Source organism: Lutra lutra, chromosome 2, assembly GCF_902655055.1.
Source record: "Lutra lutra chromosome 2, mLutLut1.2, whole genome shotgun sequence".
Classification (NCBI taxonomy): Eukaryota; Metazoa; Chordata; class Mammalia; order Carnivora; family Mustelidae; genus Lutra; species Lutra lutra.
Genome location: NC_062279.1, coordinates 97347750 through 97367564, shown reverse-complemented (window position 1 = coordinate 97367564; position 19815 = coordinate 97347750). Strand labels below are relative to the sequence as shown.

At 35.2% G+C, this 19815-nt stretch overlaps 1 non-coding gene across 1 annotated transcript; it reads right to left on the bottom strand.

Annotated features, from left to right (window-relative positions):
• Positions 1-284: 284 nt before the first annotated feature.
• LOC125094517 (U6 spliceosomal RNA) lies at positions 285-394 on the bottom strand. Its single transcript, XR_007125543.1, has one exon. It is a non-coding gene; the product is annotated as a U6 spliceosomal RNA (small nuclear RNA).
• Positions 395-19815: the final 19421 nt, after the last annotated feature.

Here is a 19815-nt window from a genome sequence, read left to right as displayed (position 1 = left end):
CCCTTTAATTAATTAACCTTGATCTTTTATTACAGTCTTTGGTTTAAATTCTGAGTTGTCTGATATAAGGATTGATACCCCAACTTTCTTCTGATGTCCATTATCATGGTAAATGAACATTTTCTATCTGGAGGTGACTTTGGATATAAAATGAGATTCTTGCAGACAGCACAGCAATGGGTCTTGCTTTTTATCCAATCTAATACCTTGTTCCTTTTGATTAGAGCACTTAGCTCATTTATATTTGGAGCAACTATTGAAAGATTCGACTTTCATGCCATTGAAAAAATATGGAACACTTCACACATTTGTGTGTCATCCTTGCACAGGGACCTTGCTAATAATTTTCTCTGTATTGTTCCAATTTTAGTATATGTGCTGCTGAAGTGAGCACTAGGCATGTAAATCATCTTAAGTTAGGTGTCTTACACAGGAGAAAGAGTTGCTGACTAAATACAGGCCTTGTTTTAAAAAACTTTTTGGTCAAGATTTTATATTGGGATAACCTCTAAAAACACCATTGCAGTCTTATAGCTTAAAACTGTCAAGGAGAAAAGGAGGGGAAATACAGAGAGCTTTCTCAAACCAAAAGAGGTAAAAGATAAATAGACAAATAGAAAATAAAGGAAAAGGAGTACAAACAAATTGCAGAATGACATGTTGAAAGTGAATATAAATATAAAAGTGACAGAAAAATGAACCCACCTACTAAGAGACAGAGCATATCAAATAAGGGGAAAAAAACAATAATCATGCAAAAGCATTTCAACTTCACTTAAATAATTGCAAATGGAAAAATCAATGAAATACCATTTTTACATATTAAATTGAAAAAATGTGGTCAAGGTTGTCAAAAGTGAACTTGCTTAAACAGTACTGGTAAGAATTGAAATTGTTATACCCTTTTAGAAGGGAAATTTGATAAAAGCCTGTCATTATGATGTAATATATAATACTAAAAATCAGATTTTACATGAATGTACAACAATGGAAAATTATTGAATAATTGATTGTACATCTGTGCTGTTAAATATTAGACAGCCATTAAAATCAAGTTTTCAAATAACATGTACTAAGATGAAAAGTTCTTAGAACTTAAGAGAATAAAGTATGATCTGCAATTGAATCACAAGACTGTTAAGAAAACAATACATTTAGGGGCACCTGGGTGGCTCAGTTAGTTTAGTGTCTGCCTTCAGCTCAGGTCATGATCTCAGGGTCCTGAGATCAAGCCCCACATCAGGCTCCCCGCTCAGCGGGAACTCTGCTTCTTCTTCTGCCCCTCCCCCCACTCGTGTGAACGCTCTTTCTTTCTCTCTCTCTCTCTCAAATAAATAAATAAAATCTTTATTTTTTTTTAAGATTTTATTTATTTATTTGACAGAAATCACAAGTAGGTGGAGAGGCAGGCAGAGAGAGAGAGGAGGAAGCAGGCTCCCCGCTGAGCAGAGAGCCCGATGCAGGGCTCGAACCCAGGACCCTGGGATCATTACCTGAGCCGAAGGCAGAGGCTTTAACCACTGAGCCACCCAGGTGCCCCAAATAAAATCTTTAAAAAAGAAAACTATGCATTTAATTAATATACATAAGTGTGTTCACCTTTTAAAGTTAGTGTAGTACAATATTAAAATAAAAATATCTTAATTTATTTTCTGCCAACAATCAAGAAAAGAGATACTTACATTCTAAAATGAAATGTGAGACCATCATGTGGAACTTACAAAAGGAAGCTATGGAAAACCACTTGTTTTCAACCCTCTCATTCACAACAAGAAGGGAAGTAGAAGATTGAAAGTGTTGGCTAGAGTGTTTTGTGTGCTGCTATGCATGGCATCCATTCACTCAGCACCCCAAGGAGGGAGAATGGTGAAATTCTCCCTTCACCTGAACTAAAGAGAGAGGACAGTGAGAAAACAAGTCATGGAGCTTAGTATTTGTTGCCTGCAGTTGGTGTACATAGTGGACAAATGTCTGAATGAGCTTGAGAAATTTAAGGATGAGTAATTCCCTGACAGTTTCATCTCCTAAGGGAAAAAGAGGTGCTTTTGCACTGGGATCTGCTTCTTTCCCAAGGTCCTCTTAACAAAATATACCTGGGGAACCAGATGTGGGTACCATTTGATAGATAACCTGGTGGGCTTGCAATGATGTTACCTGGGATTGCCCACCAAAGGGGCAATGGAATACCAACAGTGAGGGAGATCTTATGCAGCAGTAAAACACCAAAAACCAGGGAGAAAAAGAAAACAAGGAGAGGTCATTCACTTGCATGTGAAGACTCCCTTTGGGCAAAAGGGGCATGCAAAACAGTCTCCAAAGAACCCAAGAAAGTATCTGATGAAGGAATACTTTTAAACATTTCCTTACCCAATGAGCACATTTCAGTTCTGAACAGTATTAGTCAAATAGAAGAGTATCTGATTCCTTATGAGAATAAATATACTTTATGATTATATCCCACAAGACATACTTTATCCACATGGCAGTTACATTGGAAAGAAAGAAGAAAGACAAGAAGGATACCTATCTCTATTAGAAGTAGTATTTGGGGATATAACAATGAGATTACTAATGGCTTTTCTTTTAATAAAAAGATTTTTTGGGGGGCGCCTGGGTGGCTCAGTGGGTTAAGCTGCTGCCTTCGGCTCAGGTCATGATCTCAGAGTCCTGGGATTGAGCCCCGCATCGGGCTCTCTGCTCTCTCAGGGAGCCTGCTTCCTCCTCTCTCTGCCTGCCTCTCTGCCTGCTTGTGATCTCTCTGTCAAATAAATTTAAAAAATCTTTAAAAAAAAAAAAAAGATTTTTTTTAAATCAACAGATGTTTCTTATCCTGTAACCAAATAGGATTTGTAGTGCAAGGTTGCCTGTTCCCCAGATCATAATGAAATTTCTCTGTTTAGCTACTACTTAAGTTTCTCTTAAAAAAGATGGGATGGTGGGGCTTCTGGGCGGCTCAATTGATTAAGCATCAGAATCTTGTTCTTGCCTTAGGTCATGATCTCCCAATCTTGAGTTTGAGCCCTGCATTGGGCTCTGCACTTGGCACAGAATCTGCTTGATATTTTCTCTCTCCCTCTCTATCTGCCCCTCCCCTTCTCACCCTCTCACTCTCTCAATATCTCTCTTAAATAAATAAGTAAATAAAGTCTTTAAAAAGAGAGAGAGAGAGAGGGAATGGTTTTCTCTGAAGACCTACTGCAGTCTTTCTACAATAATACTAATGTGTATTCAAACTATGGTTTATTCCTTAATATCTCATACATTAAACAATTAAATACATTAAACAATTTTTTGCTCTTATATATTATTTTAAATTTTAAGTTACACTAACCAAAAAAACAATGTATTAAAGAGGTTTATTTTTTTTCATCTGTAGTTAATATAGTTGGGTCAGAAAATAGGGTTAGGCACTGGGGAGGGGAGACTATCATATATGCACAGAACTAATGCTGCATAGGGTTCATTTACGTTCTCTAAATACACTTAAAATTATGAGCACATGAACATTTAGACACAATATTTTATATATTCTGTAACTTCTTTTTACTCATAAAATTATCAAGTATTTTTAGAAATTTACTATAAAAATGTATTTTATAATATTATTTGTTATCCTTTAGGGAAAAAATTTTGGCAATTTTTCCTGTAAGAAATCTTCAGTTTGGGAGGCATGCATTCCTGGACAATGATAAAGACTTGCTTTAAGACTTTTGCTGTAATTTTTCTAATCTATAAAAATGCCCAATCTCCTTCATAAGAGTATTAGAATGTAATTAATTACTTGACTCATTGAAAATATAAAGTGCTAGATCAGTGTGAAAATTTTTCAGTCATAGTTTTTTCTGTCACCAGAAATGTGGATCTACACATTAATTTTTACTTAACTCTCATAGATTAAAGAGATTTTTAATATAAATATTAAAAACTATGATCTGAATTGCTAGTGTCACAAGTGGTGTCATTTTGGTGATGGGGAGTATATAATTGACTATCATAAGAGAAAGGATGCAGAAGAGAAATTCTCTTTAAATTCTTCATAGTGTTTTCATGAATCAGATGGGATCCAGTAGTTAAAATATAAATATTATGACTGAACTAGTAAAAAAACAATTAAAAAAACAAATATAAGAAGATGAGATGTCCAAGATGACATATGTTGATAATATAAAACAAGTGTATGTGTCTGAGTGTGTTTGTGCTTGTGTGTCTGTGGGGAGAAAGAGAGACACCTAAAGTGTGTTAGACAAAATTCCAAAATGGCCCCCAAGATTCCTGTCCCATGGTGTATTTACCCTGTATATGTTCTTCCTGAGTGTAGGTAGGACTTATGAGTATGAGGGGATAATCACTTCCATGATTTGGTTACATTATGTAAGACATTTATAAAGCCCACTGGAAAGATTCTCATGCTGACTTTGAAGGGTTAAGTTGTCAAGGCTCTGAGGAGAATCAGTCTCCTGCCTTTTCCCAGTTTTTAGAGGCCACCTAATTCTTTAGCTAGTGACCCTTTTTCTCCACCTTCAAAAGCAGAGTGAGTCAAGTCCTTCTTACATAGAATCACTCTAACCTCCTATTTTCACTCTTGCTCCACATTTAAAAATCTTTGTGATTACTAGACACAGTTAAATAATCCAGAAAAGCTCTCTATTTTAAGGTCAGCTGATTAACAACTTTAATTCCATTTGTGACTTTAATTTTCCTTCACCAAGTTATGTAACACACTCAAAAATTCCAATGATTAGGGTGTGGATATCCCCAGGAATTATTGTTTTGGTTACCTAATATCTCAACAAAAAAAAACAGGTATTACGATCATGAAAGAATGACAACACCAACACTTTAATTTGGGGGGTTTATTCTAAAATTTTAATCACACTGCTAGGATAACTTTTTTAAAGATTTTATTTATTCATTTGAGAGAGAGAGAGAGCATGACCAGGGGGAAGAGGAGTGGCAGAGGCAGACTCCCCACTGAGCAGGGAGCCTGACCTGATATGGGGCTTGATCCTAAGACCCTGGGATCATGACCTGAGCTGAAGTCAGATGCTTAACTGACTGAGCCACCCAGGTGCCCCTAGGATAAATATTAAGAAAATTTGTAAGTTACTAAAACACCAAAACTAAACTTTCTTTTTTCTTTTTTTTTAAAGTATTCTTACAAGGTTTCTTTTTTTTTTTTAATATTTTATTTATTTATTTGACAAACAGAAATCACAAGTAGGCAGGGAGGCAGGCACAGAGAGAGGAGGAAGCAGGATCCCTGCCGAGCAGAGAGTCTGATGTGCAGCTCGAGCTTAGGACCCCAGGATCATGACCTGAGCCGAAGGCAGAGGCTTTAACCCACTGAGCCACCCAGGGGCCCCAAAACTAAACTTTCTTTAAATCTATATTGATTCTCCTACAATGTACAGTTTTTAATAAGTTAAATCAATATTATAGGTAAAAAACAATGTTAATGTAAACTTTAATTCAACTACTGTTTATTCAATTTTATTATCTTCCAATTGATTGTGTACATTAGTAATATAGCCAAAGGCTGTCTTTATTGCTCAGGATAATCAGGAATATTGACAGGTTCATGTTTTATTAAAATCTTCCCTTTTTTCATTGAAAATGTTACTAAGATATAACAAAATTATCACTAAGCTATCTAAATGAAAAGCCAAATAAACCATTAATCTTGATTCTTTAAAATAAAGATAAAATACTGACAGTAAAAAGAGTAGGAATAAAATATATAGTGTCACTTTATTATCCCAAAAAACCCTCTCTAATAAAAAAGTCAATTCTGCTTTAAATTACCATTAATGATATTCATCATTTTGTAAAACTATCAATCTATAATTTCCAGGACCTGGTAGAAAATTTTTGTTTAGTCAACATTATCAGATACATATTTATGATCTCTTAAAACTTGGTTTGTCTATCTCTGTCCACTAATTTAACTATATTCATCATACCTCATGGGTAACACCAGATCTAGGTCAAAGAATATTCCATGGTAAACATGCCCATTAAATATGCAAACAAATCCCTTGGTGAAAACAAATTGTACAATGGGATTTCTACTCTAGAAAGGGTAAAGTATGTGTTATCTCAAGGAAAGAAATACATACAATCAATTCAAGAAATCCCTGTGGTCCTGGCCACAGGCAAATAAGAATTATCTGTCAACCTTTGGATATATCTAAATAATATATAATATCTAAAATATTATCTAACAAATGAAACTTACTTCAGATTGTACACTCCGGACTAGGTGGGGGGAGAGAAGAAATGTTACAAGATCATTATAACTTAAAATATACAAGTACTATCTCAGAGGAAGACAGATCTGTACACTAAGACAGAGATCATTATAATGAATGCTCTTCGTTTATAATTTCTGATGAATATAGCATGGATTTTTGTTTGCATGTCTGTTTGCCTTTTTATTTTCAATATTGCATTATGCCTCTTTGCTGTATTAATGCAGATTTGTAATTTAAAAATACCTTTAGACATTACATCAAAGGCACTTTAAATCTACAGCTTGGCCAGACTAAACAATTGTGTAGAGTTACAGTTCTCAGAGCAATTACTACTAGAGCCTCTTCTGTGTTCAACAAGTATCAGGTTTTGAGCAATGTACTGATGATTGTAGGATTAGCAAGCAAGTTTCCCTACTACTACTCCCTCTTCAGAATGGATGGGTTTATCATGGCAATAAAATATATATATATATATATATATATATATATATATATATATATAAATAGATATAAATAAATTAATTAAATAAATAAATATATATTTATATATATTAAATAAATAAATATAAATAAAATAAATAAATAAATATAAATATAAATAAATATATATATATATATATATATATTCTCTTAAGATCTTCCTGTGTATAAATAGGTATGCAGTTCTGTAAATTAAAGATAGTTGGCAAATCCTGAATCAGGTAGTCCTTTCCAGAGACTCTAAGAAATTGAGTTATCCAGAAATTCAAAGTGTTATTCTAGTCCTCTGTAAGTCCCAAACTAATATAATAGCATCCCAACAAACAAGTAAGTTCCTTGGTTTAGAGTTTTCAATAAACCCCTGGGATAAAATAAAATAAAATAAAATGTTTTATTACAACTTACTTATTGTGTTCCCACGAGTGGAAGTGATTTCCTAAGGACAATTTTTAATTCCACTTAAATTTATAGAGTAATACTAGTTTATTATGTGCATTAAATGAGAGTGTACACCAAGAAACACCTAGCTTATAGCTATTGTAAATAATAGATACTGAATAAATGCTGTGAATTTAAACCAAATCTACCACATATCTGATGATGTATGTTAAATAAATATGTACATCCTAGGCAACACCAGATCTAGTTCAAAGAATGTTCCAAAATAAACATGTCCATGAAATAAGCAAAGAATTTAGCATATTTCACAATGACATGTGTTTGGGATAAAAATGTTTAGCCACAGAATCCTTGACATAAAATATCAATACTATTACATAAAATATGCTTAATGTTTGCTGTGGATTGAACTATGTCCTCTCAAAATTCAAATGTCAAAGGCTTAACTGCAAGTGTTACTGTACTTAGAAACTGGACTTAGAAGGAGTTAGTGAGATTAAATCAGTCATAGGGGTAGAGGTCCTGATCCAATGGTATTAGTGTCCTGATAAGAAGAGACTCCAGAACACTCTCTTTCAGTGTCTCTCTCATATTGTGCATACTTAGAGGAATGGCCATGCGAAGATCCAGCAAGAAGGCAGCTATCTGCAAGGCAGAAAAAGAGCTCTCACCAGAAACTGAGGGCTGCTAAACCTTAAACTAGGACATCTAGTCTCCAGAAATCGTAGAAATAAATTTCTGATGTTTAAGCCACCTGATCAGTGCTATCTTGTTATGGCAACTCAAGCTAACTAATCCAGATTGCAAGTCACTACTTGATTCTTGAAACCACACACACACACACACACACACACACACACACAACCATCTCAAATTTTGCCTCATTTATAATCTTTCTATATGGGTTAAGTCATTTTTAATTCCCTTTTAAACACGATTTTCTTAGTAATACTTTATGGGCTTTTTCTTACCTTCATCTTGGGACTTCCCATTTTCTGTTCTCTTGGGATTTACCTTCATCTTGGGATTTCCCATTCAGCTTTACCTACTTTAAGCTCTGTGGGTGGTATTACTGTGTTGGGTTTTGGTGGTTTTTTTTTTTTGCCTCTACCCTAGTTCATTTTCCCAAAGCAGCGCTCCAGCTTATTCCAACAATGTCAGATGCTTTTAGAGAAAATTCTTTTTATTTTTGAAGATTTTATTTATTTATTCAAGAGAGAAAGACACAGAAAGAGAAGGAACACAAGCAGGGGTGGGAGAGGAAGAAGCAATCTTCCACTGAGCAGAGAGCCTGATGTGGGGATCCATCCCAGGACCCTGGGATCATGGCCTGAGCTGAAGGCAGACGCTTAACAACTGAACCACCCAGGTGCTCCTCGAGAGAAAATACTTATAAAATTCCTTTGACTTAGCCACAGACATCTTCAGTCTTCTCAGAAACTTTGTCACATCCATGAACTATTTCTTTGTGATATTCCCTATAATTTCCCAGTGCCTACTAAGCATAGCAGATCTTACATGTTACTGGTTAAATCAATGAACAAAGAAGTATGCTTCTTCAGCTTCTCTTGCTATCTCAGCACCAATGGGCTAAGCCTGATTGACTGTGACCATGCACTTTCCTGGCCCATTATTCTTATGCCCTGAGACCTCAAAACTTCAAGGCACAGGTAATATCAACTGGATATGGTTTCCAAAAGCAGCAAAAGTCAAGTTTCCTGCAGTACCCTCCAGTGTTGGATATAGAATCTCTGGATGGACAACAATGTTCTGTGGTGTGTGGGGGGCATTGTTCTGGATTTCACAGCCTCCAACCGTAATTCTCTCACCCCCACCAAAAGTTTCAGGGAATTACTTCAATCCTTTGGTAAATCATATTTCTGAGTGAGCCACCCAGAGTTGATTTTAGTTACTTTCAGTGAAGACCATTGATTGACATTCAGCTTTACCTAAGCAGAGTTGTCACCACTTTCAATAGATACTAGACAGGATCAGTGATCCAATAAAGGGTAAGAACTACAATTTACAGGAAAACAACTCTCTTGAGAAAATTGTGGTTGAAATTTCTTCCAATTAGATTGGGCTTTAAATTTTTAAATGTGAAACATTTAAGAAAAGAGCCTATAGAGACATAATGTCAGACTATAGTAAAAAGATTAATATTGGTATATCTTTTTTTTTAATTTTTACCAAATGCTTTATTCTTTTAATCATGTAGAATTAAAAGTGTGAATAATTTTGTTTTATATTAACTTTCTTATTCACCATGGAACTTTTGCCTCTGCTGTATAATGAATGCCCTGATCTCATTTGAACCTGAGTGGAGTTCAGAGTCCTATGTATAATGCAAACAAAAAATGCCAATACACTTGAAGTTTTATAATATAAATTAAAGAATGAAATAAATTCTTGATTTTTACATTTTTGGTCATTTACAAATGAGTTAAACCAAGTGACAATATCTTTCTCTAAAGAACTTTGGAAACTTGACAGGCATTATCTAGTTTATGTACTAACTAATCTTGGTATGATATTATCATCTCATTTTAATGTTGGTGTAACTGAAGGACAAAAAGTTAAACATTAGTCCAAAGGCACACACACACCAAAATTTAGTCCAAATGAACACACACACATGCCAAAAATTATGTCTACTTCTTGGGGTGCCTGGGTGGCTCAGTCAGTTAAGTATCTGACTCTTGATTTTGGCTCAGGTCATGATCTCAGGGTTTTGGTATCTGGCCCTGCCTTGGGCTCCACACTGGGCATGGAGCCTGTGTAAGACTCTCTCTCTTCTTCTTCCTCTCTCCCTCCCCCACCCAACTTGTACCTGTGCTCACACACTTTTCTCTCAAAAAAAATTATGTCTAGTTCTCTTAAATCCAACCTCATGAGGAAGAAAAAAACATGTAAAAAATGAATCCTTTCTTCAACATCTTCAGTTAGTATGAGGATACATAGTGTAGAAGTGAAAATTATCTACTCTAAAGACCTAAATTTTATTCTGTTAAAGTTTCATCTTACTGTCTAAATTATGAAATTACTCAGAACATGTCTACCTTGCAGCTATTTTTAAGCTTCTTTAAAGCTTTAAAGTTTGTTCTTGTTAAAGAACAAACCTTTAATGGGTTTTCTCATCAGCTTGTTCCATAATATCTCTTCCATTCATCCAAGAATAGAAATTAACAGATAGACTAATAGCATTCAGAGATTCTGATCTGATCTCCTTGATTATCCTAAAGGATGTGACAGCCAGCCCACATGGCTAAGTCTGCTTTAAGCATATATAAATGTGTATGGCACAGTGATTTGCATGCAGTTAGATTTTCTTTCTCTTCCTTAGATCGACAACCACATCTAGCAATTAGCTCTTCTTTTTGTCCTAATTTGGTTTCTCCCAAATAAAAAGATTAGAGTATCCCATCTTGCACTACATAAGAATACAAATAAGAGAAGAAAATACATGTTTGTTTTTTAAAGTCCTGATGCTTCAATTAATAGCTGAAGCAAACTCGGGAAATTCAGCAGGAAATCTCAGGAGGGTCCTGTGTGGTTGAAGGAGTTGGGCTGCAGGATGAAAAGTGAAAAGGAGAGAAAAGGAAAGGCAATGATGGGAGGAATGGTTTAAGGCTTAGATCTCTTCTGACAGTTTTCATTCCACTCAGAAGTCAAAAGGAAGTTCTGGATAAGGGGGACAAGGTCATTTCAACAATTTTAGCTTAAACTTCAAGAAGGAGCAAAGGGAGCTGCCTTGGTTCCAGAATTGGACAGAGTCCCCCCCTGTCTGCTAAATGTGACAGATGAGCAAACCTCTTGCAGCAGAGGGAAGCAGAAAGAACAGACCAGGAATAATCCCCTGCACCCCAGGTCTGAGGATCATGGGCAGTAGTGGGGCAACAGGGAGTGTGGAAGAGGGTAGGATATGACAGTAGTTTCCACACTTAACAAATTTTAAAAGCAGAAACCAAAAGGAGTCATCATTTTATTCAAGGAAGCTCTATGCAGTAAGTGGACTTGGTAAATTTTACAACATTTACACTATAACAATACAAATATAGGTATGAATTAATCTTTCCCAATTTCACATAGTTAATTTTTGAATTATTAGTGTTTATTTCTTCTTCAGAAATAGTCAACAGTCAATCCTGGGAGGAGGAATTCAGGACAGATTGAAAGAACAAAATTGTGATATGCAGATGACAGCAGGACTTTAGGAAATTGTAGTCAATGTCCTATTCCTAAGAGGTACGGAAAAGTAATGTCAACTAAAGTATTGTAAAAACCTATTTTACCCACAGCTCTCTATCTCCTGAAGCAGTTACATTCCTTAACTTTGCCTCAAAGAGCCAATGAATTCCACTGATATCAACAGAAGGATCTCATTTATCATTTCGTAATCCAAACCATAATTCATCTTTTCAGTGCTATACCCTCTTCCTAGACTCATCTTCTTGGACAAAAGACTTCTTTCCTTGAGGCTATTCTATTTAGTGATCACTCCCACATCACTTGTGACTCCCATAATCAATCATATCAGGAATGGAGAAGTCACTCATCACTAAGCTCTTTATGTTTCTGCTCATGATTGCATGTGGAAGTTTTATGCATGGTGCAAGGCTTTGCAAGTCAACATCAATTACTTGTTCTTTGAAAGGCCCTGTAGCCATTTTGGCATGGCATAATCTGGCAACCTTTGACCAGAGAATCACATATTAGTAATTAGAAAGGGGTATAAGCATACCACCCACTTAAACCTACAGAAATGCAAAGTCAGTTCTCTGCTTTAACCACATTTTTTATTCACTCCTTTTCTTTTTCACACACAGATGCCTGGATTTCTCCACGTAGACAGAATGAGCTGAGTCCAGTCGGGTCACCTCAGATGTTCCTCAATTTACTCTCATTAAAATGGGACATATGTGGGTTCTTCACATGGGATGATAAATGTAGTTGAAAATACTTGATGTCTAATCCTGAAGTGAGACGCAGAGCTATACAGAACAAAGGAACAGAGCTTTGAAATGCTATAAACCTAGCTTGAATCTTTGCTCTGTCCTTTTTTTCCTCCATGCCTATGGACAAGCTCTTCAGCTCTCTGAGCCTCATACTCTTTAATTTGGAGATTATAATACTGAGATTAATTTAGGGATTATAGTACTGATAATTCTGTGAGACAATATATATGAAGTATCTGTCCTATATTTTTTAGTTTTAAAGTTGCATATTTCAGAGTTCATTGATTCTTTATGTGACATTCTAAAACTTCAGGGTTCCCAGGCCCAGTGTCTCATTAAAAGGATAGTAGTCATATCACAATAGAACTTATTTTTTTTTTAAATATTTTATTTATTTATTTGACAGAGAGAGAGAGAGAGAAATCACAAGTAGGCAGAGAGGCAGGCAGAGAGAGGGAGAAGCAGGCTCACTGCTGAGCAGAGAGCCCGATGCGGGGCTCGATCCCAGGACCCTGAGATCATGACCTGAGCCGAAGGCAGAGGCTTAACCCACTGAGCCACCCAGGTGCCCCAGAACTTATTTTTATATATGTATAACATATACATGTATGAATAAGTAAATGTATATGATATATATAAATATAAATTCTATACATGTGTAAATATGTATAGAATATTTTATATAAGTATATAGATAGGCATACATGTACACGCTCATGTATATATATATATATATATATATATATAGAGAGAGAGAGAGAGAGAGAGAGAGACCTAATGGAATCACTCATTCCTTACAGCCACAAAACCAAGTCTATTGAATATAAGACCCAACATTTAATTGTTCAATGGAAAAAGTATAGTATAAATTGAACTTACAGATTTCTAACTAAAAGTTAGAGCTCTGATTGGGAAAGATTGGAACACTGTGATTTGGAATAGAAACACATGAGTGAACTGAATAATGCTGAGCATCCTGAACCCCCTAGATTTTCTAAGTCTTTTTTACCAGTGAGTGTTTCCCATGTTTAAGGAACTAGCCCCTCCTTGCTTGAAGACCATTTAATAAACTTACTGAGGCAGTAACATGTAAAAAAAAATGCTGTGTACTGCAAGACCCACCCAAACTACCCATTATTGCCTCTAGATTTATACGTCATGTCAGATTTAGTAGGTTTGAAGGAAATAAGAGTTGTCTAACTAAGAAGAAGATAGTTTATACTTCATAGTGATTGCAGTGTTTTGTTAATTTATATCACCCAAAACTTTGGGAAATATATGCAGGTGGTAATGAATTCTGAGAGTGTTAAACCACAGAGAACAGAATGTAACTTTTGATCATGCCAAGTGACTGATACGGATGCACATCTTATCACAGACTGGATTTAATATGGTGGTTCCAGGGATAAAAGCAGCTCTAGCAAACTGCTTTAAACTAAAACGTGGATTTGAGAGTAGCCTATATTCAATAAAGTTGATTTTCTTTGGTATAATGTGAAGGGAGGAATCAGAAGGCTTAAAAAGACACATGTGGAAGTAGATCTATTATGTGCAACTGCACACTAAACACTCCATTCTTTAAGAGGACCCAAAGGACGTACCCTTTATGAAACGATTGAGAAATGCATTAGACATGGTAGTTGGTTTCTCCCCATGAGTGATTCAAAAGATGAAGACGGAAGCCACAATGTCTTTTATGACCTATCCTTAGAAGTCACACACTATCACTTTCTAAGTACGTTATTGGTCATACTGATTAGCCTTAGGGAACTATGCAAGGGCATGAATACCAGGAGGCAAAGATGTTTAAGGGCCATTTTGGAGATTAATTACTACATTTTGTTTGTAAATTTGACCTTAAAATAATGAAAATAATTTAAATAATTATGATGGAAAGTTTAAATGACATAGAAAAATATCTTGAAATATAAGGCTATATTTTAAATATTTATATATTCTTTTTTTTTTTAAAGATTTTATTTATTTATTTGACAGAGAGAAATCACAAGTAGGCAGAGAGGCAGGCAGAGAGAGAGGAGGAAGCAGGCTCCCCGCTGAGCAGAAAGCCCGATGTGGGGCTCGAACCCAGGACCTGGGATCATGACCTGAGCCGAAGGCAGCGGCTTAACCCACTGAGCCACCCAGGCGCCCCAAATATTTATATATTCTAAATATTTAGTCTGCTCTTGGCATAACCAAAGAGGGGAACTATTTCAAATGATTCAATACACAATTTGGCTGCATATTCCTAAGTGACAAATATCCTAAACACACACAAAAAAACTGAAAACAGTAATTTCAAACTTTTTTGTGTGATCAAATTATTGGTGGCACTGTTGACAGTGTTTTTTGGTAATACTGATAGTGTTGTACACTTATTGTAGAATAAAGTCAAAGAGTAATTATATTGGAGTCATTGAGAAAGTGGATTTCTAGCACTGGTTGATAAGAGATGTAGACACAAAATCAATGAAGTTACACATATAATTCTAATTCAATTGGCCCTAAATTTGTATTAAAAGAGTCTGAATGAAGTCATTAAGTATTATCTGTTAGCTCTCCCACTGAAAAGGCCTAGAAACTATGATGAACTTACTTGCATGATGTTACCAGTGCTAGGACTGTAGTCTCTAATATAATTTCCCAAACAAAAGTGTCCAGGACTCCTTGAAGAAGTGCCTATTCCAGTTCTAGGGAAGAAGATGTATGAGATGAGTCTGTCATATTTTGCCAACCAGAAAGAAAAAGAAAGCATCGATGACTACTGCTGTTTAAATAAAAGGACTAAAAAAGCTAATTTGAAGGATCTTCCACTGACCAATGAATTAAATACAACAAATATGATTAAACCCATGGGTCATTAAGGTTCTTTAAGAAGAAGAAGAAGAAGAAGAAGAAGAAGAAGAAGAAGAAGAAGAAGAAGAAGAAGAAGAAGAAGGAGAAAAAGAAGGAGAAGTGGAAGAAGAAGTGGAAGAAGAAGAAGAAGTGGAAGAAGAAGAAGAAGTGGAAGAAACAATAGAACGGTGGGAGAGAAAGAAAAGTTATTGTTCACTAATGGAAGACCCAACGTCTCCAATTCATTATTTCGAAAACTGGCTAATAGAGAATGATAAATTTATCCACCTTTTCCTATACCAACTGAATCCCAGGGTAACCAAATATGTGTTGAGAAGTTTCTCTTTATAATTATGTTCTAGCTTGTTAACAAGTGAAAGAGATATAATTAGAATATCACCATTTTGCAGTCCTTAATGAATTGGTGGATTTAGATGATTAATACATTTTAGAGAGACATCAGTGCTTCCTGATGGAAATAGGCAAAACTATCTCTGAAGTATTTTTGCAAGAAAATCTAACCTAAATATGATCAAGCCCATAGATCTAACTTCCAAGTTTCAGGAAATACAAGAGTTAGAGAAATATGTTCTATGGTTCCACACCAATATTCAAGCTGTCATGAATTCAAATAAATTACTGTTTCTTCAAAATATAAATTGCAAAGGGAAAACAAGAATTAATCATTAAAAATTGAGACACATAAAAATATATCCACCAATTACAGTGTTGGAACTTTTTTTGAACACTTATGAGACTATTGGCAATATTTGAACACAGACTGTGGAGTTTGCTGATATAAAGAAGTATTATTTTTTTAGTGTGGTAATGGTATTTCTGATTTTCTAAGACTTTATCTTTTAGGTATATGTACTGACTATTTATAGATAAAATTATATGCTGACCAGAATTTGCTTCAAAATGAAATCTAAAAAGAAAAGTATGGATATAAATGAAACAAAATTGTCCTTAAATTCATAATTGTTGAGTCTGGGTTAATAGGCATATGGCATTAAATTATATACTTTTCTTTTATATATATAAATGTATTATATATAAAAGAATATATATAATAAGAATATAATATATATAAAAGAAATGTAGTATACATATTCTTATAATCAGTAATATATCATTATAATATTATATATAACATATTTGTATTATATAGAAAATCTTTACAATAAAAAAGTAATTAAAATATGAATCTATGTGTTTTAGATCTTTTTCTATAAGGTCATTAAATGTATGACATTTAGTATAGATAGTTATACAGTCATATCTCATGGAGTCCCATATTTGTATATATTTTCTTTCTGGCAACTCCTATGATTAAAGTATCTTCCATTTGATCTGTTTTCTTCCCATACATTTCAGACACCAACAATCTTACAGATATGCACATGGCTTTGTGCCCAAGCTTTAGGACATGAGCCTAGAGCCAACAATAAAAGTAATGACTAAGCACTATCTATTATTATTTAGATGCTCTAAGGGCTTTGAATTCAACAATTAACAAAATTATACTTGGCTGCAGATAGTCACTTAATTTTATAACCTATTGACTTTGATAGTCATAAGAGAGCATAGATTGTAGAGAGAAAATTGACAAGGATTGTAGACATAAAGATAAAGTGATTGGGTTAATGCCTTATTATCCTTGCATCTCCAGTTCTCTGCATAGTGCTTAGCACACAGCATATGACAAATAAATTTTGATTTATTACTGAAGGAAGGAAGAATAAAGGAAGAATGAATGACGGACAGAGAAAGGGAGGAAGACAGAATGGACAGAGGTTCTACGATTTATCTATTGCTGCTGTAATGCTATATAAAAAGAACCACAAGGGGCGCCTGGGTAGCTCAGTGGCTTGAGCTTTGGACTCTTGATTTAGGCTCAGGTCATGATTTCAGGGCTGGGATGGAGTCCTGAATCAGGCTCTGCACTCAGCAAGGAGTCCTCTTGGGATTCTCTCCTCTCCCTCTGCCCCTCCCTGCCCTCACCTCTCTCTCGCTCTGTTTCTCAAATAAATAAGTAAATTTTTTTAAAAGATTTTATCTATGTATTTGACAGAGAGAGAGACAGTGAGAGAGGGAATACAAGCAGGGGAAGCACGAGAGGAAGAAGCAGGCTTTCCGCCAAGCAGGGAGCCCCATATGGGCTCGATCCCATGACGCGGGGATCATGACCCAAGCCGAAGATAGATGCTCAACCACTGAGCCACCCAGGCACCCCTAAATAAGTAAATCTTAAAAAAATAAAGCAACACACACACACACACACACACACACACACACACACACACACACACACACACACACACATCCTTAGTAGCAAACAACAATGAACTTTCAATGCCTAGGTGCCTGGGTTGCTTTCTGGTTGGGTCTGCTGAATTTTGTTGCACTCTATTTTATTTTATTTATTTATTTATTTTTAGATTTTTTTATTTATTTATTTACTTGACAGACAGAGATCACAAGTAGGCAGAGAGGCCGGTAGAGAGAGAGGAGGAAGCAGGCTCTCCACTGAGCAGGGAGCCCGATGTGGGGCTCGATCCCAGGACCCTGGAATCACAGCCAGATCGGAAGGCAGAGGCTTTAACCCACAGAGCCACCCAGGTGCCCTTGCACTCACTTTATTGACATTGCACTTACTTAGGCGGCCTCTGATGGGACAAATGGAATATTTGACTCTACTACATATTTCTTAGACTCTAGCATGTTCTAGACGAGGCATGGTGATGGCAGCAATGCAAGAGACATCAAGTTTGTTCATTCAAGCACTTTTCCAGCTTCTGTTTCATCGTGTTTCTATAACCTACTGACCCAAAAAGCCATATCATCAACTCCAGAACACTGTAAAATTATATGACAAAGACTGCATACATAAAGCAGGGAAGAACTGAGCCCATTTTTTTCCCCATCTACCACAAAAGAAACAAAGATATTAAACACATGATAGGGCAAATTAGAGCTCTGAATAGTGCTTGTTTTCTTTTTCTCTTTCCAACACCTAAACAAAGATAATTGGAATCAGTACCAAGTAGCTCAATTAACTTTTGACTTTGATTTTTATACTCAGTTGGAACTTTTATTTCATTCTTTTATTAATTAAACAATTACTACTTGAGCTCAACCTCTTTGCAAATATCTGTATAAAGCATTATTCTTTGCTCAAGACAACTACTTGATAAACATTGATTAAAATAGCAATTTTGGTCACAGAATCATTGTTTACTTTGTACCATTCCTTATTTGGCTCTGTTATCCCATATCCAAGAGATGTTTTAGGGGGAGCAAGGGTTAGCCTGTTTATCCACTACTGGTATTTCCTTGCATGTAGAGGGAGTCTTCACTGGCTAATATTCTCACCCTCTCTATCCATATTCTGACTCCATCTCTGGTGGAATGATTTTCTAACATGTAAGCATGGAAGGTGAAACTGAGTACTTACAATTCCATCTGTCTGTTTCTCCTTCTCATAGGGGTACAAATGCATATCAAGAATATTTTCACTCCACTCAGCTTCCCTAAGAAGTTTCTGTGGGAAGAATCCCATTTACTTTGGGGTTAAATATTAAGAAGTCCTCTTGCCTTCAAATATAAACCAAGTCTACTATATTCACTGTATCAATAAATGATGTATTTTGGTTTTTATCTGCCCGATTCTGGTTCAGAAATTGTATGTGGAAAATGTGTGCTATGTAGGCTCTCTGACTCCAAAAACACCTCCAACAAGTCATATTAGATTATTCTCCATTGATATGTTGTATTTGTTATTAGAAGGTTGGTAGTTATGTGGATTTGATGTAATTCAATTGAAACATGTCCAAACCACTTAGTTAGTGGCCTCAGCAAGGATTATCCAGGATAGCAAGCCATGCACAAACCAATCATTTGACAGCAAATGAAAAATATAATTAGTTATCTATAAAATGATCCATAAAATGCTTAATATCCAGAACTTGAAAATATTAAAATGACTCACTTCTTTGTGTTTCTTACAATGTCAAATTTTATCTGTAGAGTTTAATTCAGTCACATTCAGAAGGAAAATTTCAATAACCTCCATTTCTAATAACATGTTTCTTTTTATTTCCCAAGTGATCGACTAACTTTAGTTTTGTATAATGTATTTTTACAAGTATTTTCCCAAGCCAGTTGTATAATATATATTAAAAAAAAAATCAAAGATGGCTAGTTAGTGTTTCAAATAAAGATACTGGATATAAAGTGTTTAAGTGACATTAGCTCTGCACCACGCTTAAAAACAAATAGTTCATTTCTGTTGTTCAATATGATTTACATTTGTTTGCTAACAACTGCTATTAAAGCTTGTTTTTAACCATCAAGAAAGTATTTCCCAGTATATAATACAAGGGTTTGTTTAAGGTTAGTAAAATTATCATGATTGGCTTCAAGGATTATTTTTTTGGTGCCACACAGAATGTTGAGTACCAATAAAGTGAATTAAACATTATCAATTGTGCTATGTGTTTTCATGACCTAGGGCACCTTCAAGTGGTAAGCAAGGTCATAAGAAAGATAAGGTCTATCATATGTTATGCTTCACAAACTATCTCCATAGAAATACAGAGTTCATTTTCTTTCCTGGTCAAAAAGTGTTTGGTTAAGGTTCATTTCTGATTTGAAATTTAAATAAAACTTTTCTCATGAATGAGAGGATTTTGTTAGTCATGCATGTACTGTCTTTTTTTTCAGATATGACCTCTGTTTTCAAATGAACGACTTACTCCTCTTCAAAAGCTGATGGATTTTTGTTAGGAGGGAAAAAGCTACTACAGCTTGAAAGACAACTATTTGCCTTAAGTGCTTATTTCAATATTTTTTGATGCAAAAGCTAAGATGCATCAAAAACAATTTTCCTGCCT